Source organism: Schistocerca piceifrons, chromosome 1 (genome assembly GCF_021461385.2).
Source record: "Schistocerca piceifrons isolate TAMUIC-IGC-003096 chromosome 1, iqSchPice1.1, whole genome shotgun sequence".
NCBI classification, from domain to species: domain Eukaryota; kingdom Metazoa; phylum Arthropoda; class Insecta; order Orthoptera; family Acrididae; genus Schistocerca; species Schistocerca piceifrons.
Window position 1 is genome coordinate 456846472 of NC_060138.1, and position 26595 is coordinate 456873066.

The 26595-nt window shown below is 51.5% G+C and overlaps 20 non-coding genes across 20 annotated transcripts; all 20 read right to left on the reverse strand.

Moving 5' to 3' along the window:
• Positions 1 to 670: 670 nt before the first annotated feature.
• On the reverse strand, positions 671 to 742 carry Trnah-gug. The gene has a single exon. It is a non-coding gene; the product is annotated as a tRNA-His (tRNA).
• A 6673-nt stretch (positions 743 to 7415) lies between these two features.
• On the reverse strand, positions 7416 to 7497 carry Trnal-uag. Its single transcript has one exon. It is a non-coding gene; the product is annotated as a tRNA-Leu (tRNA).
• Positions 7498 to 8244: 747 nt separating this feature from the next.
• Trnah-gug lies at positions 8245 to 8316 on the reverse strand. Its single transcript has one exon. It is a non-coding gene; the product is annotated as a tRNA-His (tRNA).
• A 386-nt stretch (positions 8317 to 8702) lies between these two features.
• Trnae-cuc lies at positions 8703 to 8774 on the reverse strand. Its single transcript has one exon. It is a non-coding gene; the product is annotated as a tRNA-Glu (tRNA).
• Positions 8775 to 9219: 445 nt separating this feature from the next.
• Trnal-uag lies at positions 9220 to 9301 on the reverse strand. The gene has a single exon. It is a non-coding gene; the product is annotated as a tRNA-Leu (tRNA).
• Positions 9302 to 10048: 747 nt separating this feature from the next.
• Trnah-gug lies at positions 10049 to 10120 on the reverse strand. The gene has a single exon. It is a non-coding gene; the product is annotated as a tRNA-His (tRNA).
• A 386-nt stretch (positions 10121 to 10506) lies between these two features.
• Trnae-cuc lies at positions 10507 to 10578 on the reverse strand. Its single transcript has one exon. It is a non-coding gene; the product is annotated as a tRNA-Glu (tRNA).
• A 445-nt stretch (positions 10579 to 11023) lies between these two features.
• On the reverse strand, positions 11024 to 11105 carry Trnal-uag. Its single transcript has one exon. It is a non-coding gene; the product is annotated as a tRNA-Leu (tRNA).
• A 747-nt stretch (positions 11106 to 11852) lies between these two features.
• On the reverse strand, positions 11853 to 11924 carry Trnah-gug. Its single transcript has one exon. It is a non-coding gene; the product is annotated as a tRNA-His (tRNA).
• Positions 11925 to 18607: 6683 nt separating this feature from the next.
• Positions 18608 to 18689, reverse strand: Trnal-uag. The gene has a single exon. It is a non-coding gene; the product is annotated as a tRNA-Leu (tRNA).
• Positions 18690 to 19436: 747 nt separating this feature from the next.
• Positions 19437 to 19508, reverse strand: Trnah-gug. Its single transcript has one exon. It is a non-coding gene; the product is annotated as a tRNA-His (tRNA).
• Positions 19509 to 19894: 386 nt separating this feature from the next.
• On the reverse strand, positions 19895 to 19966 carry Trnae-cuc. Its single transcript has one exon. It is a non-coding gene; the product is annotated as a tRNA-Glu (tRNA).
• A 445-nt stretch (positions 19967 to 20411) lies between these two features.
• Positions 20412 to 20493, reverse strand: Trnal-uag. Its single transcript has one exon. It is a non-coding gene; the product is annotated as a tRNA-Leu (tRNA).
• A 745-nt stretch (positions 20494 to 21238) lies between these two features.
• Trnah-gug lies at positions 21239 to 21310 on the reverse strand. The gene has a single exon. It is a non-coding gene; the product is annotated as a tRNA-His (tRNA).
• Positions 21311 to 22213: 903 nt separating this feature from the next.
• On the reverse strand, positions 22214 to 22295 carry Trnal-uag. Its single transcript has one exon. It is a non-coding gene; the product is annotated as a tRNA-Leu (tRNA).
• A 747-nt stretch (positions 22296 to 23042) lies between these two features.
• Positions 23043 to 23114, reverse strand: Trnah-gug. The gene has a single exon. It is a non-coding gene; the product is annotated as a tRNA-His (tRNA).
• Positions 23115 to 23500: 386 nt separating this feature from the next.
• Trnae-cuc lies at positions 23501 to 23572 on the reverse strand. Its single transcript has one exon. It is a non-coding gene; the product is annotated as a tRNA-Glu (tRNA).
• A 445-nt stretch (positions 23573 to 24017) lies between these two features.
• On the reverse strand, positions 24018 to 24099 carry Trnal-uag. Its single transcript has one exon. It is a non-coding gene; the product is annotated as a tRNA-Leu (tRNA).
• Positions 24100 to 24844: 745 nt separating this feature from the next.
• On the reverse strand, positions 24845 to 24916 carry Trnah-gug. Its single transcript has one exon. It is a non-coding gene; the product is annotated as a tRNA-His (tRNA).
• A 903-nt stretch (positions 24917 to 25819) lies between these two features.
• Trnal-uag lies at positions 25820 to 25901 on the reverse strand. The gene has a single exon. It is a non-coding gene; the product is annotated as a tRNA-Leu (tRNA).
• Positions 25902 to 26595: the final 694 nt, after the last annotated feature.

Consider the following 26595-nt stretch of genomic DNA (forward strand, 5'->3'; position numbering starts at 1 on the left):
TGCCATGTATTTCCACTACTCTCCCACTGGAAGCGTCTCTTTAGGCCATCCACAGCAAGAAAAAGCCGTGCCCGCCGTATGGTAGCGACGCCACTTGTCTGTAGCTGTCGCAGTTAAGGAGACAGCGTCAAGAGACGTTTTCGTGCCGTGACCAGGTTTCGAACCTGGGCTTTCCTTAACCACTAAAGTATCGTAGCTGTAACTGTCAGACGGAGTTAGAATGCTCCATGTATCAAACATATGTGAGCTCAAGGAGGTTACACTTGAAGGAAAAGCGGCAGGTTAACGCGATCACATCAAAACCCCCGGCAGCTACGGGATTCGAAACCGCGCCTACAGAGAGACTGGTGCCTTAAACCAGCGCCTTAAAGCGCTCGGCCACGCTACATGCGCTGCTTGGTGCGCCAGTGTTCCTAGCATTTGTAGAAACAGTGCACGCCACAGCTTCCTGTTCTGCTGGGACTGGCTGCTCATCCATCGCACTTCAAACGACTGCCCTTTTCGACTACAGACAGCTGCGGACGTCTGCGCTCTGGGAGGCGACATTACGTGTTGGGGATGAAGTGGTAGTGCTAACTGCGGCCTGCGGAACACGAGTGAAAAAATCAAGAGAGTACTGTCATTTCGAGTACTCGCCATTGCAACGGCAGCAAGGCAAAACTTTCAAAATTGCCGTGACCAGGATTCGAACCTGGGTTATTGCGGCCACAACGCAATGTCCTAACCACTAGACGATCACGGCCATGGCCACGGAGGCGCCCGCGAAGGCAGCTGGCTGCAATGCAAGTGGCGATACCCAGCAAAGCCTAGGCCAAGGTGTACGCCACAGCAGTGTCAGACACGGTCTCCATCACATGTATACGAGCAAATGAACGTGCCTGCGCTGTCAGGACTCTAACTACAGTGGTTAGCTGCATTCACCTCCGTGGCAATGTCTTGCAGTCCTCCAAGCCTCTTGACTACAGGTACCGGTATGTGGCTCGATAACAAGTGGATAGACGCCGCATCTCTCTCGCCGTCAGGTGTTGCCGCGAGTCATACTTAACGTAGCTTTCTGCACGCGTCAGCGTAGCGTCAGTCGAGCAAAGTCGAGACAAGTCGCATAGGAGGAGCAAGAAAAACGCGCAAGTCCGGTACCGGGAATCGAACCCGGGCCTCCTCGTTGAGAGCCAGGTATCCTAGCCACTTTTTTTTTTTTTTTTTTTTTTCCCGGTTGGATTGCGGGCGGAAAGCCGTTTTCGTCGCACTCAGCAAGACACTTGCTACGATCTCTACTGTGACCATTTAAATCAAACGTTCCATCAGCAGGGTGCACATGGCTCAAATGAAACATGAAACGGTTTCAGAACTGGTTGTCGGATTTTAGCGCTGACTTGGAGGCCTGGAAATGCGCGAAACAGCCGCCGCCATGCGATTTGTTGCCACACCGTTGTACAAAACGCAAGGGTTCGTCCGGGATTTGAACCCGGGACCTCCTGCACCCGAAGCAGGAATCATACCCCTTTTTTTTTTTTATTTAAAAGCCTAATGCTCTACCGACTGAGCTATCCTTTTTTTTTTTTTTTTTTTTTTTCATTTGATATTGACGGCGAGCTTTTTGCGTTGACTCAGCCAGTGACGTGCGATCAGTTTGCACAAAACGCTAGGGCTCGTCCGGGATTTGAACCCGGGACCTCCTGCACCCTAAGCAGGAATCATACCCCTTTTTTTTTTTTTTTTTAAGGAACATCCACAACACAGCCACTTCAAAAGAAGTACACTACTGAAATTAAAATCCTAAAACATGACTATATAATGTAGACTGCTTTGTGAAATAAAGATTAAAAAAAAAAAAAAAAAACACGGAAACTTCAGTCCTGGTGTAGAGAAGAAACATACATAAAGGCGGCAAATCCAGAAACAGTATAAAAGAAAATGGCTCACACAGGTGACCTTAGCCAACACCCTCTCTTTCAAATGTCAGGCTAAGCATATTGGCAAAATCATCTCGGAGGCCTGGCAATCGCAAGCGCTGCCAGTAAGCAGTAAGCATGTACTGCCGAAACGCTAGGTGTCCATCCTCTTCATGACAACTGTTGACAAAATGTACGAAATGGCCAATCAACCACATGACGGTATGGAGCTTCGTTCGCGGAAAAAAGGAAGAATCGGGCCGGACGATGATGTCAATAGTATAAGCGGCTTCAGCAGACCTAGTGACAAAGGCAAGTTGTTTCCTGAGCCAACGCCAATTAGCAAGGTGCCCACAGCAGGTGAATCGATGTTCAAGGGTATCCACGAGACCACACCGAGTACAGGTGTCCGTGTCAGAAAGACCAATACGGTGCAGTCGTACATTGGTGGGAACCAAATTATTTATTACCCCATACCACGTGGACGCCACGGCCATAGAGTGGATCGGCAGACTAACATTCTTCCAGACGTTCCTCCAGGACACAGAGGGAGACGCCAGTTCTATTGGATTGGGACCGGCCAGCCCCTCCCAGCGGGCAATCAAGCCCTTGGTCGTTGGCACCGGTCGCCGCAAGAAGACGTCACCGAGGTAACTCACCGCAATGTAAAATTCCCGAATGTGTTTCAACTTAAAATTTAGGCGTCCGACATCGACAGGTGGAGCAAGGCTCGCCGGACGCACAACAGTAAAAAGCCTGGATGTAATCGAAGTCACTTCTTGCGTAACAATTAGAGTCGTTCGGCGGACGTACAAAGCAGACGCCTTGCGAGTAATGTCAGAGAGGCCCAAGCCTCCGGAGATACGCGGCTTCGTCATTACCTCGTAACGTAACTTGAATAGATGGCCCTTCCATATAAACCTGCTAGACAATTGGCGCAACCTTTTCGCCACCATCATGGGAAGTGGGAACAGCTGAGCAACATAATAAGCTTTACATAGAACGTAGGTGTCTAAAATTCTGACTTTTTGCAAAATGGTAGCAGAGCGCTGCTCATGGACCATCAGAGCCCCCTGTATCTTCTCGGTGACCGACTTCCAATTGAGAGCCGCCATTTTTAGAGGACACCGATCAATGACAATCCCCAAGGACGTATGGCGATCGACAACAGTGGCCCAAGGGACGTCAGCATCGCGAAATCCTCGAATATCAAGGAACTTACATTTACCCTGATTGAGACGCGCTCCAGAGACACGACAGTATGCATCAACTGCCCCTTTCAACAACGGGATATCATCACGTTGACGGAGGAGAACAACGACATCATCCGCATATGCCTTAACCGAGAGCTTCCCACCAGAGAGGGACATACCCTGAAGCTTGAGAGCGATAGTCCGAAGCAGCGGTTCCAGGGACAATACGAATAAAGACATAGAGAGCGGACTACCCTGAGGCACTCCGCGGCGGATAGCAATGGGCGGCGTCAGCTGCCCATTGACTGACACCCTAGCTGTTATTCCCCTATACAAATTGCCAAGAACACCACGTGATGAAGCGTTAAAACCTATTGTACCTAAAACACGATCTAAAAACACATGACTGACGTGATCAAAAGCCTTATGAAAATCAAGGAAGGCAAAGGCACAATGTACGTTTGTAACCGCCGCAACCGAGACAACATCCCGATATTCGGCTACTGGTGTCAGAATAGATCTATCATGAAAACAACATTGATGTGCACCAATCACACCCCGAAGCAGAGAGGACAACCGGCTATTGAGCGCTCTAGCAGCTGTCTTGTAGTCAAAATTCAGCAATGTGAGCGGACGAAGATTGGCAGCAGATAAACGACCAGAAGACTTCGGAATTAAAACAATTTTCCCTACTTTAAAATCGGCAGGCACATCCATCCCCCTGACAATCTCATTTAAAATCTGCGTAAAAATGCCACCCAAAAGAGGCCAAAAACGGAGATAAAATTCTTTAGGCAGGCCGTCTGGACCCGGCGATTTACTGGACGGAGAGCGAGCAATAAAATCGAAAACCTCATCTACCTGGAACTCCCGGAGAAATTCGCCGTTCGCGTCAGGCGCGATCGTCGCAGTTAGATCCCCAAAGACATCATCCGAAAGAGACTCACCAGAATCATCGGCAGAATAGAGACTAGTGTAATACTGGTGAAGAGCACGAATCATTTCCTCCTGTGCAATAAGCTGCCGTCCATCATCCACCGTAAGAGAAGAGATGAAGGAGCGACGACGACGAGTGTGATGCCGTAGCAGGTGGTACAAGGATGTCAGTTCTCCTTCAACAAGAGAGTGAGGTTTCGACTTAACTCGCAGACCATCCATCTGTCGTCGTTTAAGGCTCAAGAGCTTGGCTTTAATACGACGAACATCATGGATCCGCAGAGGAGAGGTACCCGCTGCGTCATATAGTTCACGCAGGACAGAGTAGTAATATTCATACGTGTTCTTAAAATCACGCGCCCTTGCAGCACAGTAAAAAATCAAAGTCTGACGAATCTTGGGCTTGGCAAACGCAGTCCACCAAACCAGCAAGGAGGGGTATCGCGGGACAGAGCGAAGACATCGCTCCCACACGCCACTTATAACATCATCCATAGCACTGTCGGCAAGGTGGGAAACATTTAACATCCACTGGGAACGATAAAGTTTTGCAGGTTGGTGACTAAGATTTACAGTTGCAGTAAAACCACAATGGTCAGAAAAACTAGTAGGAATAACATCGACAGAAAGAATTTTATCACATAAAAAATCAGATAAATAGAATCTGTCGAGTCTACTGCATGAGGACGCGGTAAAAAACGTATATTTCACCAGGGTTGGATATTTGTGTTCCCAAACATCACGCAGATGCATCGTACGAACTAAGTCATGTAAATCACGGCAATAATTAAAATTGGGGGACTGGTCTTCAGGGCGTAAAACACAATTAAAATCGCCTCCGAGCAGGAGACTCCGAGGACTCTGGCGCAAAAGATAAATAAGCTCTTCTTTATAAAAGCGCGAGCGAGCCACAGTGTGACCCGAACCAGAGGGGGCATACAAAACAACGAGGCGGAGATCAAAAAGACGACAACCAATCCCACGGCCAGAGTCAAGGAATTCAATGTCAGTAATAGGAATGCCCTCTCGAAAGAAAAGAGCAGTTCCTGTTGAATATTCCGGCGCGACATTAAAAACAGTTTGAAATCCAGGTAGAGAGAGATCAGAAAACAACACTTCCTGCAAGAACACTACGTCCGCACAGGCGTCGTAAATAAACTGCCGCAAAGAGGCAATGCGAACGTCGGACTCAATACGGTTAAGATTTAAGGTAAGAAAGGTGTATGCTTGAACCATAGAGAGAAAAGCGAGAAAGGAAATCACCTACACCGACGCACCAACGTCACAGTCCATAGCAGGGGAGACGGAGGCATCCGAGGGAGGGGGACTGGTACCCCGTTCCGCGGATCCCTTACGCTTCGGTTTTTTACGAACAGCATTAACGTTCGGCTGAACGCGTAACTTGCGTCGGCTGACGGGCAAGGAAGCTTCAGCCGCCGGTGACGTAGGAGGGTCAAGTTCTGTATCCGACACCACCCGCGCCGGTCCACATGCGGGATCCGGGGTCGCGGGGGGAAACTCCGACAAAACGGAATGGTCAACACTTACACTAGCTTCCGGCAAACATGGACTGCACGGAGGCGAATCGTGAGCAGGAAGGTCCGAGGCCGCAAAGTTGGACGGAAGCGGAGCAGCTCCGCTGGCAGAGGTATGGGGCAGCGAAGCAGGAAGTTGTCGCGGCTCCACTTGTTGTGACATCGAAGTCGGTTCGGAAGACGGCGCCAACAGGCCCGACCGACGATCCGACTCGAGAGAAGCTGCGTCGGAGGCCGGAGGGGCGCCAGCAGCCGCCACCGTAACCGTTACCTCAGGAGAGCAGGGAGCAGCTACAGTACACAGTGGCTCGGAGGATGCCGGTCGCTCGGACTGGGGCATCTCAGGGAGATCCTCATCCGTACTATTTCCATCGTGTGGGCGACGCCTCTTATTATTCAAAAGTGGCACACCCACCTGAGGGACAGACGGAACAACATCAGATTTAGCACGCAAAGGAGGAAATTCTGTGTCAGGGGTGCGCAAAACCTGTGGCGGAGCGCTACTACCACTGGACTGTGCTACACCAAGAGCAGAACCACCTGCAACGAGGTCAGCGACCGTTAACTTGCGACGCTGTTCGAGAGAATTTTTTAAAACGAAAACCCTCCGCGGACAGTCGGTACGCACGTGACCACTTTCATTGCACAAAAAACAGGTGCCAACCTGACCACTATATGTTACATGGACACGATATCCACCGATCTGCAGGTGAGATGGAATATTCTGCTTAACGTGCATTTCGACTGAACGAATACCACTGTAACATTGCAGGCGATGTTGGCTTGAACAGCGTTCAAGGCGAATGCTCTTTACATCACCATACTTTTGTAGACCCTCCTTAAGATAGACATTATCCACCTCCGGTGGAAGGTTGTAAACACGAACATTGGTATACGTGATGGAAGCATTGGAAAGCAGCACGGTACTTACAGAATCATCCCGATGCCGAAAGAGAACTTGATGACCATATTTAGAAAGAATTTTATCAACCTGAAGTGGGTCCATAAACTTAACAAAGAAAACATACAGTTCTGTATCAAAATAAGCAGTATGCACCTGATCCGAATGAACACCAAAGGTATCTACCAACCAATCATGAATCTCAAGGGAACTAGGTTGCACATGGCGGGTTGACTTGTCAAAAGTAAAACTAACTGTAGCCTGACGAGGAATAACCTGGGACGACATTTTCAAAATATGCGGTCGAAACCGCTACACACAACACACTGAAATAAGGACAGAAAGTAACACAAGGTACTAAACAACGACGGAGAAACACTCACAGAAGTTGCAACACAACACGTAAACAAAAGCTATAGTCCACTATACGTAACGCTACGGCGGAGCGGAAGACTAGGCACGTCCACACTGCACGGCGTCTAAAGCGGAACTGAGCCACTAGACCAAACCGGATAACGACGGAAGTGCTCTTTCCAGCGAACGCAGCAGCCGCCCACGGTTAACTGACGACAACTGTAAAAAATCCACTCTCTCGCGTTATAGAACGGCGTGCTCCGGACGCATTTCGTGGAGACGAACGCCAGCAATGATGAGAGCAAAAGGTGCCTACAAATCCTGTCGTTGCACCACGCACTGTTCTACGACAATTCACCAAGCAGACGCTCACGCGTTGTTATGTTGTTTCCTTTGCGGGCAATGAGTGCATCTGCCTTCGACACAGGAAACATTACACGTTCGGCAGCTGTGGGATTGGAACCCACGCCTCCGAAGAGAATGGTGCCTGAAACCAGCGCCTTAGACCGCTCGGCCACGCTACCTACACAACACGCGCGTCACAAGAGCTGCGTCCTACCCCACGAGAACACACCGCAACGGCACAAAAATGAGACGTAAAAAGTGGCAACGGTGGGATTCGAACCCACGCCTCCGGAGAGACTGGTGCCTAAAACCAGCGCCTTAGACCGCTCGGCCACGTTACCGTTGGATCAGCAGCGGCAAAACGTTTCGTTTGTACTACAAAGATCACTTCGAAATGGAAGTATCTTGGCAATCGCCGTGCCATGTATTTCCACTGCTCTCCCACTGGAAGCGTCTCTTTAGGCCATCCAACGCAAGAAAAAGCCGTGCCCGCCGTATGGTAGCGACGCCACTTGTCTGTAGCTGTCGCAGTTAAGGAGACAGCGTCAAGAGACGTTTTCGTGCCGTGACCAGGTTTCGAACCTGGGCTTTCCTTAACCACTAAAGTATCGTAGCTGTAACTGTCAGACGGAGTTAGAATGCTCCATGTATCAAACATATGTGAGCTCAAGGAGGTTACACTTGAAGGAAAAGCGGCAGGTTAACGCGATCACATCAAAACCCCCGGCAGCTACGGGATTCGAAACCGCGCCTACAGAGAGACTGGTGCCTTAAACCAGCGCCTTAAAGCGCTCGGCCACGCTACATGCGCTGCTTGGTGCGCCAGTGTTCCTAGCATTTGTAGAAACAGTGCACGCCACAGCTTCCTGTTCTGCTGGGACTGGCTGCTCATCCATCGCACTTCAAACGACTGCCCTTTTCGACTACAGACAGCAGCGGACGTCTGCGCTCTGGGAGGCGACATTACGTGTTGGGGATGAAGTGGTAGTGCTAACTGCGGCCTGCGGAACACGAGTGAAAAAATCAAGAGAGTACTGTCATTTCGAGTACTCGCCATTGCAACGGCAGCAAGGCAAAACTTTCAAAATTGCCGTGACCAGGATTCGAACCTGGGTTATTGCGGCCACAACGCAATGTCCTAACCACTAGACGATCACGGCCATGGCCACGGAGGCGCCCGCGAAGGCAGCTGGCTGCAATGCAAGTGGCGATACCCAGCAAAGCCTAGGCCAAGGTGTACGCCACAGCAGTGTCACACACGGTCTCCATCACATGTATACGAGCAAATGAACGTGCCTGCGCTGTCAGGACTCTAACTACAGTGGTTAGCTGCATTCACCTCCGTGGCAATGTCTTGCAGTCCTCCAAGCCTCTTGACTACGGGTACCGGTATGTGGCTCGATAACAAGTGGATAGACGCCGCATCTCTCTCGCCGTCAGGTGTTGCCGCGAGTCATACTTAACGTAGCTTTCTGCACGCGTCAGCGTAGCGTCAGTCGAGCAAAGTCGAGACAAGTCGCATAGGAGGAGCAAGAAAAACGCGCAAGTCCGGTACCGGGAATCGAACCCGGGCCTCCTCGTTGAGAGCCAGGTATCCTAGCCACTAGACCAAACCGGATAACGAGGGAAGTGCTCTTTCCAGCGAACGCAGCAGCCGCCCACGGTTAACAGACGACAACTGTAAAAAATCCACTCTCTCGCGTTATAGAACGGCGTGCTCCGGACGCATTTCGTGGAGACGAACGCCAGCAATGATGAGAGCAAAAGGTGCCTACAAATCCTGTCGTTGCACCACGCACTGTTCTACGACAATTCACCAAGCAGACGCTCACGCGTTGTTGTGTTGTTTCCTTTGCGGGCAATGAGTGCATCTGCCTTCGACACAGGAAACATTACACGTTCGGCAGCTGTGGGATTGGAACCCACGCCTCCGAAGAGAATGGTGCCTGAAACCAGCGCCTTAGACCGCTCGGCCACGCTACCTACACAACACGCGCGTCACAAGAGCTGCGTCCTACCCCACGAGAACACACCGCAACGGCACAAAAATGAGACGTAAAAAGTGGCAACGGTGGGATTCGAACCCACGCCTCCGGAGAGACTGGTGCCTAAAACCAGCGCCTTAGACCGCTCGGCCACGTTACCGTTGGATCAGCAGCGGCAAAACGTTTCGTTTGTACTACAAAGATCACTTCGAAATGGAAGTATCTTCGCAATCGCCGTGCCATGTATTTCCACTGCTCTCCCACTGGAAGCGTCTCTTTAGGCCATCCAACGCAAGAAAAAGCCGTGCCCGCCGTATGGTAGCGACGCCACTTGTCTGTAGCTGTCGCAGTTAAGGAGACAGCGTCAAGAGACGTTTTCGTGCCGTGACCAGGTTTCGAACCTGGGCTTTCCTTAACCACTAAAGTATCGTAGCTGTAACTGTCAGACGGAGTTAGAATGCTCCATGTATCAAACATATGTGAGCTCAAGGAGGTTACACTTGAAGGAAAAGCGGCAGGTTAACGCGATCACATCAAAACCCCCGGCAGCTACGGGATTCGAAACCGCGCCTACAGAGAGACTGGTGCCTTAAACCAGCGCCTTAAAGCGCTCGGCCACGCTACATGCGCTGCTTGGTGCGCCAGTGTTCCTAGCATTTGTAGAAACAGTGCACGCCACAGCTTCCTGTTCTGCTGGGACTGGCTGCTCATCCATCGCACTTCAAACGACTGCCCTTTTCGACTACAGACAGCTGCGGACGTCTGCGCTCTGGGAGGCGACATTACGTGTTGGGGATGAAGTGGTAGTGCTAACTGCGGCCTGCGGAACACGAGTGAAAAAATCAAGAGAGTACTGTCATTTCGAGTACTCGCCATTGCAACGGCAGCAAGGCAAAACTTTCAAAATTGCCGTGACCAGGATTCGAACCTGGGTTATTGCGGCCACAACGCAATGTCCTAACCACTAGACGATCACGGCCATGGCCACGGAGGCGCCCGCGAAGGCAGCTGGCTGCAATGCAAGTGGCGATACCCAGCAAAGCCTAGGCCAAGGTGTACGCCACAGCAGTGTCAGACACGGTCTCCATCACATGTATACGAGCAAATGAACGTGCCTGCGCTGTCAGGACTCTAACTACAGTGGTTAGCTGCATTCACCTCCGTGGCAATGTCTTGCAGTCCTCCAAGCCTCTTGACTACAGGTACCGGTATGTGGCTCGATAACAAGTGGATAGACGCCGCATCTCTCTCGCCGTCAGGTGTTGCCGCGAGTCATACTTAACGTAGCTTTCTGCACGCGTCAGCGTAGCGTCAGTCGAGCAAAGTCGAGACAAGTCGCATAGGAGGAGCAAGAAAAACGCGCAAGTCCGGTACCGGGAATCGAACCCGGGCCTCCTCGTTGAGAGCCAGGTATCCTAGCCACTAGACCAAACCGGATAACGACGGAAGTGCTCTTTCCAGCGAACACAGCAGCCGCCCACGGTTAACTGACGACAACTGTAAAAAATCCACTCTCTCGCGTTATAGAACGGCGTGCTCCGGACGCATTTCGTGGAGACGAACGCCAGCAATGATGAGAGCAAAAGGTGCCTACAAATCCTGTCGTTGCACCACGCACTGTTCTACGACAATTCACCAAGCAGACGCTCACGCGTTGTTGTGTTGTTTCCTTTGCGGGCAATGAGTGCATCTGCCTTCGACACAGGAAACATTACACGTTCCGCAGCTGTGGGATTGGAACCCACGCCTCCGAAGAGAATGGTGCCTGAAACCAGCGCCTTAGACCGCTCGGCCACGCTACCTACACAACACGCGCGTCACAAGAGCTGCGTCCTACCCCACGAGAACACACCGCGACGGCACAAAAATGAGACGTAAAAAGCAGCAACGGTGGGATTCGAACCCACGCCTCCGGAGAGACTGGTGCCTAAAACCAGCGCCTTAGACCGCTCGGCCACGTTACCGTTGGATCAGCAGCGGCAAAACGTTTCGTTTGTACTACAAAGATCGCTTCGAAATGGAAGTATCTTGGCAATCGCCGTGCCATGTATTTCCACTGCTCTCCCACTGGAAGCGTCTCTTTAGGCCATCCAACGCAAGAAAAAGCCGTGCCCGCCGTATGGTAGCGACGCCACTTGTCTGTAGCTGTCGCAGTTAAGGAGACAGCGTCAAGAGACGTTTTCGTGCCGTGACCAGGTTTCGAACCATGGCTTTCCTTAACCACTAAAGTATCGTAGCTGTAACTGTCAGACGGAGTTAGAATGCTCCATGTATCAAACATATGTGAGCTCAAGGAGGTTACACTTGAAGGAAAAGCGGCAGGTTAACGCGATCACTTCAAAACCCCCGGCAGCTACGGGATTCGAAACCGCGCCTACAGAGAGACTGGTGCCTTAAACCAGCGCCTTAAAGCGCTCGGCCACGCTACATGCGCTGCTTGGTGCGCCAGTGTTCCTAGCATTTGTAGAAACAGTGCACGCCACAGCTTCCTGTTCTGCTGGGACTGGCTGCTCATCCATCGCACTTCAAACGACTGCCCTTTTCGACTACAGAGAGCAGCGGACGTCTGCGCTCTGGGAGGCGACATTACGTGTTGGGGATGAAGTGGTAGTGCTAACTGCGGCCTGCGGAACACGAGTGAAAAAATCAAGAGAGTACTGTCATTTCGAGTACTCGCCATTGCAACGGCAGCAAGGCAAAACTTTCAAAATTGCCGTGACCAGGATTCGAACCTGGGTTATTGCGGCCACAACGCAATGTCCTAACCACTAGACGATCACGGCCATGGCCACGGAGGCGCCCGCGAAGGCAGCTGGCTGCAATGCAAGTGGCGATACCCAGCAAAGCCTAGGCCAAGGTGTACGCCACAGCAGTGTCAGACACGGTCTCCATCACATGTATACGAGCAAATGAACGTGCCTGCGCTGTCAGGACTCTAACTACAGTGGTTAGCTGCATTCACCTCCGTGGCAATGTCTTGCAGTCCTCCAAGCCTCTTGACTACAGGTACCGGTATGTGGCTCGATAACAAGTGGATAGACGCCGCATCTCTCTCGCCGTCAGGTGTTGCCGCGAGTCATACTTAACGTAGCTTTCTGCACGCGTCAGCGTAGCGTCAGTCGAGCAAAGTCGAGACAAGTCGCATAGGAGGAGCAAGAAAAACGCGCAAGTCCGGTACCGGGAATCGAACCCGGGCCTCCTCGTTGAGAGCCAGGTATCCTAGCCACTTTTTTTTTTTTTTTTTTTTTTTTTTTTTTTTTTCCCGGTTGGATTGCGGGCGGAAAGCCGTTTTCGTCGCACTCAGCGAGACACTTGCTACGATCTCTACTGTGACCATTTAAATCAAACGTTCCATCAGCAGGGTGCACATGGCTCAAATGAAACATGAAACGGTTTCAGAACTGGTTGTCGGATTTTAGCGCTGACTTGGAGGCCTGGAAATGCGCGAAACAGCCGCCGCCATGCGATTTGTTGCCACACCGTTGTACAAAACGCAAGGGTTCGTCCGGGATTTGAACCCGGGACCTCCTGCACCCGAAGCAGGAATCATACCCCTTTTTTTTTTTTATTTAAAAGCCTAATGCTCTACCGACTGAGCTATCCTTTTTTTTTTTTTTTTTTTCATTTGATATTGACGGCGAGCTTTTTGCGTTGACTCAGCCAGTGACGTGCGATCAGTTTGCACAAAACGCTAGGGCTCGTCCGGGATTTGAACCCGGGACCTCCTGCACCCTAAGCAGGAATCATACCCCTTTTTTTTTTTTTTTTTAAGGAACATCCACAACACAGCCACTTCAAAAGAAGTACACTACTGAAATTAAAATCCTAAAACATGACTATATAATGTAGACTGCTTTGTGAAATAAAGATTAAAAAAAAAAAAAAAAAAAACACGGAAACTTCAGTCCTGGTGTAGAGAAGAAACATACATAAAGGCGGCAAATCCAGAAACAGTATAAAAGAAAATGGCTCACACAGGTGACCTTAGCCAACACCCTCTCTTTCAAATGTCAGGCTAAGCATATTGGCAAAATCATCTCGGAGGCCTGGCAATCGCAAGCGCTGCCAGTAAGCAGTAAGCATGTACTGCCGAAACGCTAGGTGTCCATCCTCTTCATGACAACTGTTGACAAAATGTACGAAATGGCCAATCAACCACATGACGGTATGGAGCTTCGTTCGCGGAAAAAAGGAAGAATCGGGCCGGACGATGATGTCAATAGTATAAGCGGCTTCAGCAGACCTAGTGACAAAGGCAAGTTGTTTCCTGAGCCAACGCCAATTAGCAAGGTGCCCACAGCAGGTGAATCGATGTTCAAGGGTATCCACGAGACCACACCGAGTACAGGTGTCCGTGTCAGAAAGACCAATACGGTGCAGTCGTACATTGGTGGGAACCAAATTATTTATTACCCTATACCACGTGGACGCCACGGCCATAGAGTGGATCGGCAGACTAACATTCTTCCAGACGTTCCTCCAGGACACAGAGGGAGACGCCAGTTCTATTGGATTGGGACCGGCCAGCCCCTCCCAGCGGGCAATCAAGCCCTTGGTCGTTGGCACCGGTCGCCGCAAGAAGACGTCACCGAGGTAACTCACCGCAATGTAAAATTCCCGAATGTGTTTCAACTTAAAATTTAGGCGTCCGACATCGACAGGTGGAGCAAGGCTCGCCGGACGCACAACAGTAAAAAGCCTGGATGTAATCGAAGTCACTTCTTGCGTAACAATTAGAGTCGTTCGGCGGACGTACAAAGCAGACGCCTTGCGAGTAATGTCAGAGAGGCCCAAGCCTCCGGAGATACGCGGCTTCGTCATTACCTCGTAACGTAACTTGAATAGATGGCCCTTCCATATAAACCTGCTAGACAATTGGCGCAACCTTTTCGCCACCATCATGGGAAGTGGGAACAGCTGAGCAACATAATAAGCTTTACATAGAACGTAGGTGTCTAAAATTCTGACTTTTTGCAAAATGGTAGCAGAGCGCTGCTCATGGACCATCAGAGCCCCCTGTATCTTCTCGGTGACCGACTTCCAATTGAGAGCCGCCATTTTTAGAGGACACCGATCAATGACAATCCCCAAGGACGTATGGCGATCGACAACAGTGGCCCAAGGGACGTCAGCATCGCGAAATCCTCGAATATCAAGGAACTTACATTTACCCTGATTGAGACGCGCTCCAGAGACACGACAGTATGCATCAACTGCCCCTTTCAACAACGGGATATCATCACGTTGACGGAGGAGAACAACGACATCATCCGCATATGCCTTAACCGAGAGCTTCCCACCAGAGAGGGACATACCCTGAAGCTTGAGAGCGATAGTCCGAAGCAGCGGTTCCAGGGACAATACGAATAAAGACATAGAGAGCGGACTACCCTGAGGCACTCCGCGGCGGATAGCAATGGGCGGCGTCAGCTGCCCATTGACTGACACCCTAGCTGTTATTCCCCTATACAAATTGCCAAGAACACCACGTGATGAAGCGTTAAAACCTATTGTACCTAAAACACGATCTAAAAACACATGACTGACGTGATCAAAAGCCTTATGAAAATCAAGGAAGGCAAAGGCACAATGTACGTTTGTAACCGCCGCAACCGAGACAACATCCCGATATTCGGCTACTGGTGTCAGAATAGATCTATCATGAAAACAACATTGATGTGCACCAATCACACCCCGAAGCAGAGAGGACAACCGGCTATTGAGCGCTCTAGCAGCTGTCTTGTAGTCAAAATTCAGCAATGTGAGCGGACGAAGATTGGCAGCAGATAAACGACCAGAAGACTTCGGAATTAAAACAATTTTCCCTACTTTAAAATCGGCAGGCACATCCATCCCCCTGACAATCTCATTTAAAATCTGCGTAAAAATGCCACCCAAAAGAGGCCAAAAACGGAGATAAAATTCTTTAGGCAGGCCGTCTGGACCCGGCGATTTACTGGACGGAGAGCGAGCAATAAAATCGAAAACCTCATCTACCTGGAACTCCCGGAGAAATTCGCCGTTCGCGTCAGGCGCGATCGTCGCAGTTAGATCCCCAAAGACATCATCCGAAAGAGACTCACCAGAATCATCGGCAGAATAGAGACTAGTGTAATACTGGTGAAGAGCACGAATCATTTCCTCCTGTGCAATAAGCTGCCGTCCATCATCCACCGTAAGAGAAGAGATGAAGGAGCGACGACGACGAGTGTGATGCCGTAGCAGGTGGTACAAGGATGTCAGTTCTCCTTCAACAAGAGAGTGAGGTTTCGACTTAACTCGCAGACCATCCATCTGTCGTCGTTTAAGGCTCAAGAGCTTGGCTTTAATACGACGAACATCATGGATCCGCAGAGGAGAGGTACCCGCTGCGTCATATAGTTCACGCAGGACAGAGTAGTAATATTCATACGTGTTCTTAAAATCACGCGCCCTTGCAGCACAGTAAAAAATCAAAGTCTGACGAATCTTGGGCTTGGCAAACGCAGTCCACCAAACCAGCAAGGAGGGGTATCGCGGGACAGAGCGAAGACATCGCTCCCACACGCCACTTATAACATCATCCATAGCACTGTCGGCAAGGTGGGAAACATTTAACATCCACTGGGAACGATAAAGTTTTGCAGGTTGGTGACTAAGATTTACAGTTGCAGTAAAACCACAATGGTCAGAAAAACTAGTAGGAATAACATCGACAGAAAGAATTTTATCACATAAAAAATCAGATAAATAGAATCTGTCGAGTCTACTGCATGAGGACGCGGTAAAAAACGTATATTTCACCAGGGTTGGATATTTGTGTTCCCAAACATCACGCAGATGCATCGTACGAACTAAGTCATGTAAATCACGGCAATAATTAAAATTGGGGGACTGGTCTTCAGGGCGTAAAACACAATTAAAATCGCCTCCGAGCAGGAGACTCCGAGGACTCTGGCGCAAAAGATAAATAAGCTCTTCTTTATAAAAGCGCGAGCGAGCCACAGTGTGACCCGAACCAGAGGGGGCATACAAAACAACGAGGCGGAGATCAAAAAGACGACAACCAATCCCACGGCCAGAGTCAAGGAATTCAATGTCAGTAATAGGAATGCCCTCTCGAAAGAAAAGAGCAGTTCCTGTTGAATATTCCGGCGCGACATTAAAAACAGTTTGAAATCCAGGTAGAGAGAGATCAGAAAACAACACTTCCTGCAAGAACACTACGTCCGCACAGGCGTCGTAAATAAACTGCCGCAAAGATTCAATGCGAACGTCGGACTCAATACGGTTAAGATTTAAGGTAAGAAAGGTGTATGCTTGAACCATAGAGAGAAAAGCGAGAAAGGAAATCACCTACACCGACGCACCAACGTCACAGTCCATAGCAGGGGAGACGGAGGCATCCGAGGGAGGGGGACTGGTACCCCGTTCCGCGGATCCCTTACGCTTCGGTTTTTTACGAACAGCATTAACGTTCGGCTGAACGCGTAACTTGCGTCGGCTGACGGGCAAGGAAGCTTCAGCCGCCGGTGACGTAGGAGGGTCAAGTTCTGTATCCGACACCACCCGCGCCGGTCCACATGCGGGATCCGGGGTCGCGGGGGGAAACTCCGACAAAACGGAATGGTCAACACTTACACTAGCTTCCGGCAAACATGGACTGCACGGAGGCGAATCGTGAGCAGGAAGGTCCGAGGCCGCAAAGTTGGACGGAAGCGGAGCAGCTCCGCTGGCAGAGGTATGGGGCAGCGAAGCAGGAAGTTGTCGCGGCTCCACTTGTTGTGACATCGAAGTCGGTTCGGAAGACGGCGCCAACAGGCCCGACCGACGATCCGACTCGAGAGAAGCTGCGTCGGAGGCCGGAGGGGCGCCAGCAGCCGCCACCGTAACCGTTACCTCAGGAGAGCAGGGAGCAGCTACAGTACACAGTGGCTCGGAGGATGCCGGTCGCTCGGACTGGGGCATCTCAGGGAGATCCTCATCCGTACTATTTCCATCGTGTGGGCGACGCCTCTTATTATTCAAAAGTGGCACACCCACCTGAGGGACAGACGGAACAACATCAGATTTAGCACGCAAAGGAGGAAATTCTGTGTCAGGGGTGCGCAAAACCTGTGGCGGAGCGCTACTACCACTGGACTGTGCTACACCAAGAGCAGAACCACCTGCAACGAGGTCAGCGACCGTTAACTTGCGACGCTGTTCGAGAGAATTTTTTAAAACGAAAACCCTCCGCGGACAGTCGGTACGCACGTGACCACTTTCATTGCACAAAAAACAGGTGCCAACCTGACCACTATATGTTACATGGACACGATATCCACCGATCTGCAGGTGAGATGGAATATTCTGCTTAACGTGCATTTCGACTGAACGAATACCACTGTAACATTGCAGGCGATGTTGGCTTGACCAGCGTTCAAGGCGAATGCTCTTTACATCACCATACTTTTGTAGACCCTCCTTAAGATAGACATTATCCACCTCCGGTGGAAGGTTGTAAACACGAACATTGGTATACGTGATGGAAGCATTGGAAAGCAGCACGGTACTTACAGAATCATCCCGATGCCGAAAGAGAACTTGATGACCATATTTAGAAAGAATTTTATCAACCTGAAGTGGGTCCATAAACTTAACAAAGAAAACATACAGTTCTGTATCAAAATAAGCAGTATGCACCTGATCCGAATGAACACCAAAGGTATCTACCAACCAATCATGAATCTCAAGGGAACTAGGTTGCACATGGCGGGTTGACTTGTCAAAAGTAAAACTAACTGTAGCCTGACGAGGAATAACCTGGGACGACATTTTCAAAATATGCGGTCGAAACCGCTACACACAACACACTGAAATAAGGACAGAAAGTAACACAAGGTACTAAACAACGACGGAGAAACACTCACAGAAGTTGCAACACAACACGTAAACAAAAGCTATAGTCCACTATACGTAACGCTACGGCGGAGCGGAAGACTAGGCACGTCCACACTGCACGGCGTCTAAAGCGGAACTGAGCCACTAGACCAAACCGGATAACGACGGAAGTGCTCTTTCCAGCGAACGCAGCAGCCGCCCACGGTTAACTGACGACAACTGTAAAAAATCCACTCTCTCGCGTTATAGAACGGCGTGCTCCGGACGCATTTCGTGGAGACGAACGCCAGCAATGATGAGAGCAAAAGGTGCCTACAAATCCTGTCGTTGCACCACGCACTGTTCTACGACAATTCACCAAGCAGACGCTCACGCGTTGTTGTGTTGTTTCCTTTGCGGGCAATGAGTGCATCTGCCTTCGACACAGGAAACATTACACGTTCGGCAGCTGTGGGATTGGAACCCACGCCTCCGAAGAGAATGGTGCCTGAAACCAGCGCCTTAGACCGCTCGGCCACGCTACCTACACAACACGCGCGTCACAAGAGCTGCGTCCTACCCCACGAGAACACACCGCAACGGCACAAAAATGAGACGTAAAAAGTGGCAACGGTGGGATTCGAACCCACGCCTCCGGAGAGACTGGTGCCTAAAACCAGCGCCTTAGACCGCTCGGCCACGTTACCGTTGGATCAGCAGCGGCAAAACGTTTCGTTTGTACTACAAAGATCACTTCGAAATGGAAGTATCTTGGCAATCGCCGTGCCATGTATTTCCACTGCTCTCCCACTGGAAGCGTCTCTTTAGGCCATCCAACGCAAGAAAAAGCCGTGCCCGCCGTATGGTAGCGACGCCACTTGTCTGTAGCTGTCGCAGTTAAGGAGACAGCGTCAAGAGACGTTTTCGTGCCGTGACCAGGTTTCGAACCTGGGCTTTCCTTAACCACTAAAGTATCGTAGCTGTAACTGTCAGACGGAGTTAGAATGCTCCATGTATCAAACATATGTGAGCTCAAGGAGGTTACACTTGAAGGAAAAGCGGCAGGTTAACGCGATCACATCAAAACCCCCGGCAGCTACGGGATTCGAAACCGCGCCTACAGAGAGACTGGTGCCTTAAACCAGCGCCTTAAAGCGCTCGGCCACGCTACATGCGCTGCTTGGTGCGCCAGTGTTCCTAGCATTTGTAGAAACAGTGCACGCCACAGCTTCCTGTTCTGCTGGGACTGGCTGCTCATCCATCGCACTTCAAACGACTGCCCTTTTCGACTACAGACAGCAGCGGACGTCTGCGCTCTGGGAGGCGACATTACGTGTTGGGGATGAAGTGGTAGTGCTAACTGCGGCCTGCGGAACACGAGTGAAAAAATCAAGAGAGTACTGTCATTTCGAGTACTCGCCATTGCAACGGCAGCAAGGCAAAACTTTCAAAATTGCCGTGACCAGGATTCGAACCTGGGTTATTGCGGCCACAACGCAATGTCCTAACCACTAGACGATCACGGCCATGGCCACGGAGGCGCCCGCGAAGGCAGCTGGCTGCAATGCAAGTGGCGATACCCAGCAAAGCCTAGGCCAAGGTGTACGCCACAGCAGTGTCACACACGGTCTCCATCACATGTATACGAGCAAATGAACGTGCCTGCGCTGTCAGGACTCTAACTACAGTGGTTAGCTGCATTCACCTCCGTGGCAATGTCTTGCAGTCCTCCAAGCCTCTTGACTACAGGTACCGGTATGTGGCTCGATAACAAGTGGATAGACGCCGCATCTCTCTCGCCGTCAGGTGTTGCCGCGAGTCATACTTAACGTAGCTTTCTGCACGCGTCAGCGTAGCGTCAGTCGAGCAAAGTCGAGACAAGTCGCATAGGAGGAGCAAGAAAAACGCGCAAGTCCGGTACCGGGAATCGAACCCGGGCCTCCTCGTTGAGAGCCAGGTATCCTAGCCACTGGACCAAACCGGATAACGACGGAAGTGCTCTTTCCAGCGAACGCAGCAGCCGCCCACGGTTAACTGACGACAACTGTAAAAAATCCACTCCCTCGCGTTATAGAACGGCGTGCTCCGGACGCATTTCGTGGAGACGAACGCCAGCAATGATGAGAGCAAAAGGTGCCTACAAATCCTGTCGTTGCACCACGCACTGTTCTACGACAATTCACCAAGCAGACGCTCACGCGTTGTTGTGTTGTTTCCTTTGCGGGCAATGAGTGCATCTGCCTTCGACACAGGAAACATTACACGTTCGGCAGCTGTGGGATTGGAACCCACGCCTCCGAAGAGAATGGTGCCTGAAACCAGCGCCTTAGTCCGCTCGGCCACGCTACCTACACAACACGCGCGTCACAAGAGCTGCGTCCTACCCCACGAGAACACACCGCAACGGCACAAAAATGAGACGTAAAAAGTGGCAACGGTGGGATTCGAACCCACGCCTCCGGAGAGACTGGTGCCTAAAACCAGCGCCTTAGACCGCTCGGCCACGTTACCGTTGGACCAGCAGCGGCAAAACGTTTCGTTTGTACTACAAAGATCACTTCGAAATGGAAGTATCTTGGCAATCGCCGTGCCATGTATTTCCACTGCTCTCCCACTGGAAGCGTCTCTTTAGGCCATCCAACGCAAGAAAAAGCCGTGCCCGCCGTATGGTAGCGACGCCACTTGTCTGTAGCTGTCGCAGTTAAGGAGACAGCGTCAAGAGACGTTTTCGTGCCGTGACCAGGTTTCGAACCTGGGCTTTCCTTAACCACTAAAGTATCGTAGCTGTAACTGTCAGACGGAGTTAGAATGCTCCATGTCAAACATATGTGAGCTCAAGGAGGTTACACTTGAAGGAAAAGCGGCAGGTTAACGCGATCACATCAAAACCCCCGGCAGCTACGGGATTCGAAACCGCGCCTACAGAGAGACTGGTGCCTTAAACCAGCGCCTTAAAGCGCTCGGCCACGCTACATGCGCTGCTTGGTGCGCCAGTGTTCCTAGCATTTGTAGAAACAGTGCACGCCACAGCTTCCTGTTCTGCTGGGACTGGCTGCTCATCCATCGCACTTCAAACGACTGCCCTTTTCGACTACAGAGAGCAGCGGACGTCTGCGCTCTGGGAGGCGACATTACGTGTTGGGGATGAAGTGGTAGTGCTAACTGCGGCCTGCGGAACACGAGTGAAAAAATCAAGAGAGTACTGTCATTTCGAGTACTCGCCATTGCAACGGCAGCAAGGCAAAACTTTCAAAATTGCCGTGACCAGGATTCGAACCTGGGTTATTGCGGCCACAACGCAATGTCCTAACCACTAGACGATCACGGCCATGGCCACGGAGGCGCCCGCGAAGGCAGCTGGCTGCAATGCAAGTGGCGATACCCAGCAAAGCCTAGGCCAAGGTGTACGCCACAGCAGTGTCACACACGGTCTCCATCACATGTATACGAGCAAATGAACGTGCCTGCGCTGTCAGGACTCTAACTACAGTGGTTAGCTGCATTCACCTCCGTGGCAATGTCTTGCAGTCCTCCAAGCCTCTTGACTACAGGTACCGGTATGTGGCTCGATAACAAGTGGATAGACGCCGCATCTCTCTCGCCGTCAGGTGTTGCCGCGAGTCATACTTAACGTAGCTTTCTGCACGCGTCAGCGTAGCGTCAGTCGAGCAAAGTCGAGACAAGTCGCATAGGAGGAGCAAGAAAAACGCGCAAGTCCGGTACCGGGAATCGAACCCGGGCCTCCTCGTTGAGAGCCAGGTATCCGAGCCACTAGACCAAACCGGATAACGACGGAAGTGCTCTTTCCAGCGAACGCAGCAGCCGCCCACGGTTAACTGACGACAACTGTAAAAAATCCACTCTCTCGCGTTATAGAACGGCGTGCTCCGGACGCATTTCGTGGAGACGAACGCCAGCAATGATGAGAGCAAAAGGTGCCTACAAATCCTGTCGTTGCACCACGCACTGTTCTACGACAATTCACCAAGCAGACGCTCACGCGTTGTTGTGTTGTTTCCTTTGCGGGCAATGAGTGCATCTGCCTTCGACACAGGAAACATTACACGTTCGGCAGCTGTGGGATTGGAACCCACGCCTCCGAAGAGAATGGTGCCTGAAACCAGCGCCTTAGACCGCTCGGCCACGCTACCTACACAACACGCGCGTCACAAGAGCTGCGTCCTACCCCACGAGAACACACCGCAACGGCACAAAAATGAGACGTAAAAAGTGGCAACGGTGGGATTCGAACCCACGCCTCCGGAGAGACTGGTGCCTAAAACCAGCGCCTTAGACCGCTCGGCCACGTTACCGTTGGATCAGCAGCGGCAAAACGTTTCGTTTGTACTACAAAGATCACTTCGAAATGGAAGTATCTTGGCAATCGCCGTGCCATGTATTTCCACTGCTCTCCCATTGGAAGCGTCTCTTTAGGCCATCCAACGCAAGAAAAAGCCGTGCCCGCCGTATGGTAGCGACGCCACTTGTCTGTAGCTGTCGCAGTTAAGGAGACAGCGTCAAGAGACGTTTTCGTGCCGTGACCAGGTTTCGAACCTGGGCTTTCCTTAACCACTAAAGTATCGTAGCTGTAACTGTCAGACGGAGTTAGAATGCTCCATGTATCAAACATATGTGAGCTCAAGGAGGTTACACTTGAAGGAAAAGCGGCAGGTTAACGCGATCACATCAAAACCCCCGGCAGCTACGGGATTCGAAACCGCGCCTACAGAGAGACTGGTGCCTTAAACCAGCGCCTTAAAGCGCTCGGCCACGCTACATGCGCTGCTTGGTGCGCCAGTGTTCCTAGCATTTGTAGAAACAGTGCACGCCACAGCTTCCTGTTCTGCTGGGACTGGCTGCTCATCCATCGCACTTCAAACGACTGCCCTTTTCGACTACAGAGAGCAGCGGACGTCTGCGCTCTGGGAGGCGACATTACGTGTTGGGGATGAAGTGGTAGTGCTAACTGCGGCCTGCGGAACACGAGTGAAAAAATCAAGAGAGTACTGTCATTTCGAGTACTCGCCATTGCAACGGCAGCAAGGCAAAACTTTCAAAATTGCCGTGACCAGGATTCGAACCTGGGTTATTGCGGCCACAACGCAATGTCCTAACCACTAGACGATCACGGCCATGGCCACGGAGGCGCCCGCGAAGGCAGCTGGCTGCAATGCAAGTGGCGATACCCAGCAAAGCCTAGGCCAAGGTGTACGCCACAGCAGTGTCAGACACGGTCTCCATCACATGTATACGAGCAAATGAACGTGCCTGCGCTGTCAGGACTCTAACTACAGTGGTTAGCTGCATTCACCTCCGTGGCAATGTCTTGCAGTCCTCCAAGCCTCTTGACTACAGGTACCGGTATGTGGCTCGATAACAAGTGGATAGACGCCGCATCTCTCTCGCCGTCAGGTGTTGCCGCGAGTCATACTTAACGTAGCTTTCTGCACGCGTCAGCGTAGCGTCAGTCGAGCAAAGTCGAGACAAGTCGCATAGGAGGAGCAAGAAAAACGCGCAAGTCCGGTACCGGGAATCGAACCCGGGCCTCCTCGTTGAGAGCCAGGTATCCTAGCCACTGGACCAAACCGGATAACGACGGAAGTGCTCTTTCCAGCGAACGCAGCAGACGCCCACGGTTAACTGACGACAACTGTAAAAAATCCACTCCCTCGCGTTATAGAACGGCGTGCTCCGGACGCATTTCGTGGAGACGAACGCCAGCAATGATGAGAGCAAAAGGTGCCTACAAATCCTGTCGTTGCACCACGCACTGTTCTACGACAATTCACCAAGCAGACGCTCACGCGTTGTTGTGTTGTTTCCTTTGCGGGCAATGAGTGCATCTGCCTTCGACACAGGAAACATTACACGTTCGGCAGCTGTGGGATTGGAACCCACGCCTCCGAAGAGAATGGTGCCTGAAACCAGCGCCTTAGTCCGCTCGGCCACGCTACCTACACAACACGCGCGTCACAAGAGCTGCGTCCTACCCCACGAGAACACACCGCAACGGCACAAAAATGAGACGTAAAAAGTGGCAACGGTGGGATTCGAACCCACGCCTCCGGAGAGACTGGTGCCTAAAACCAGCGCCTTAGACCGCTCGGCCACGTTACCGTTGGACCAGCAGCGGCAAAACGTTTCGTTTGTACTACAAAGATCACTTCGAAATGGAAGTATCTTGGCAATCGCCGTGCCATGTATTTCCACTGCTCTCCCACTGGAAGCGTCTCTTTAGGCCATCCAACGCAAGAAAAAGCCGTGCCCGCCGTATGGTAGCGACGCCACTTGTCTGTAGCTGTCGCAGTTAAGGAGACAGCGTCAAGAGACGTTTTCGTGCCGTGACCAGGTTTCGAACCTGGGCTTTCCTTAACCACTAAAGTATCGTAGCTGTAACTGTCAGACGGAGTTAGAATGCTCCATGTCAAACATATGTGAGCTCAAGGAGGTTACACTTGAAGGAAAAGCGGCAGGTTAACGCGATCACATCAAAACCCCCGGCAGCTACGGGATTCGAAACCGCGCCTACAGAGAGACTGGTGCCTTAAACCAGCGCCTTAAAGCGCTCGGCCACGCTACATGCGCTGCTTGGTGCGCCAGTGTTCCTAGCATTTGTAGAAACAGTGCACGCCACAGCTTCCTGTTCTGCTGGGACTGGCTGCTCATCCATCGCACTTCAAACGACTGCCCTTTTCGACTACAGAGAGCAGCGGACGTCTGCGCTCTGGGAGGCGACATTACGTGTTGGGGATGAAGTGGTAGTGCTAACTGCGGCCTGCGGAACACGAGTGAAAAAATCAAGAGAGTACTGTCATTTCGAGTACTCGCCATTGCAACGGCAGCAAGGCAAAACTTTCAAAATTGCCGTGACCAGGATTCGAACCTGGGTTATTGCGGCCACAACGCAATGTCCTAACCACTAGACGATCACGGCCATGGCCACGGAGGCGCCCGCGAAGGCAGCTGGCTGCAATGCAAGTGGCGATACCCAGCAAAGCCTAGGCCAAGGTGTACGCCACAGCAGTGTCACACACGGTCTCCATCACATGTATACGAGCAAATGAACGTGCCTGCGCTGTCAGGACTCTAACTACAGTGGTTAGCTGCATTCACCTCCGTGGCAATGTCTTGCAGTCCTCCAAGCCTCTTGACTACAGGTACCGGTATGTGGCTCGATAACAAGTGGATAGACGCCGCATCTCTCTCGCCGTCAGGTGTTGCCGCGAGTCATACTTAACGTAGCTTTCTGCACGCGTCAGCGTAGCGTCAGTCGAGCAAAGTCGAGACAAGTCGCATAGGAGGAGCAAGAAAAACGCGCAAGTCCGGTACCGGGAATCGAACCCGGGCCTCCTCGTTGAGAGCCAGGTATCCGAGCCACTAGACCAAACCGGATAACGACGGAAGTGCTCTTTCCAGCGAACGCAGCAGCCGCCCACGGTTAACTGACGACAACTGTAAAAAATCCACTCTCTCGCGTTATAGAACGGCGTGCTCCGGACGCATTTCGTGGAGACGAACGCCAGCAATGATGAGAGCAAAAGGTGCCTACAAATCCTGTCGTTGCACCACGCACTGTTCTACGACAATTCACCAAGCAGACGCTCACGCGTTGTTGTGTTGTTTCCTTTGCGGGCAATGAGTGCATCTGCCTTCGACACAGGAAACATTACACGTTCGGCAGCTGTGGGATTGGAACCCACGCCTCCGAAGAGAATGGTGCCTGAAACCAGCGCCTTAGACCGCTCGGCCACGCTACCTACACAACACGCGCGTCACAAGAGCTGCGTCCTACCCCACGAGAACACACCGCAACGGCACAAAAATGAGACGTAAAAAGTGGCAACGGTGGGATTCGAACCCACGCCTCCGGAGAGACTGGTGCCTAAAACCAGCGCCTTAGACCGCTCGGCCACGTTACCGTTGGATCAGCAGCGGCAAAACGTTTCGTTTGTACTACAAAGATCACTTCGAAATGGAAGTATCTTGGCAATCGCCGTGCCATGTATTTCCACTGCTCTCCCACTGGAAGCGTCTCTTTAGGCCATCCAACGCAAGAAAAAGCCGTGCCCGCCGTATGGTAGCGACGCCACTTGTCTGTAGCTGTCGCAGTTAAGGAGACAGCGTCAAGAGACGTTTTCGTGCCGTGACCAGGTTTCGAACCTGGGCTTTCCTTAACCACTAAAGTATCGTAGCTGTAACTGTCAGACGGAGTTAGAATGCTCCATGTATCAAACATATGTGAGCTCAAGGAGGTTACACTTGAAGGAAAAGCGGCAGGTTAACGCGATCACATCAAAACCCCCGGCAGCTACGGGATTCGAAACCGCGCCTACAGAGAGACTGGTGCCTTAAACCAGCGCCTTAAAGCGCTCGGCCACGCTACATGCGCTGCTTGGTGCGCCAGTGTTCCTAGCATTTGTAGAAACAGTGCACGCCACAGCTTCCTGTTCTGCTGGGACTGGCTGCTCATCCATCGCACTTCAAACGACTGCCCTTTTCGACTACAGAGAGCAGCGGACGTCTGCGCTCTGGGAGGCGACATTACGTGTTGGGGATGAAGTGGTAGTGCTAACTGCGGCCTGCGGAACACGAGTGAAAAAATCAAGAGAGTAC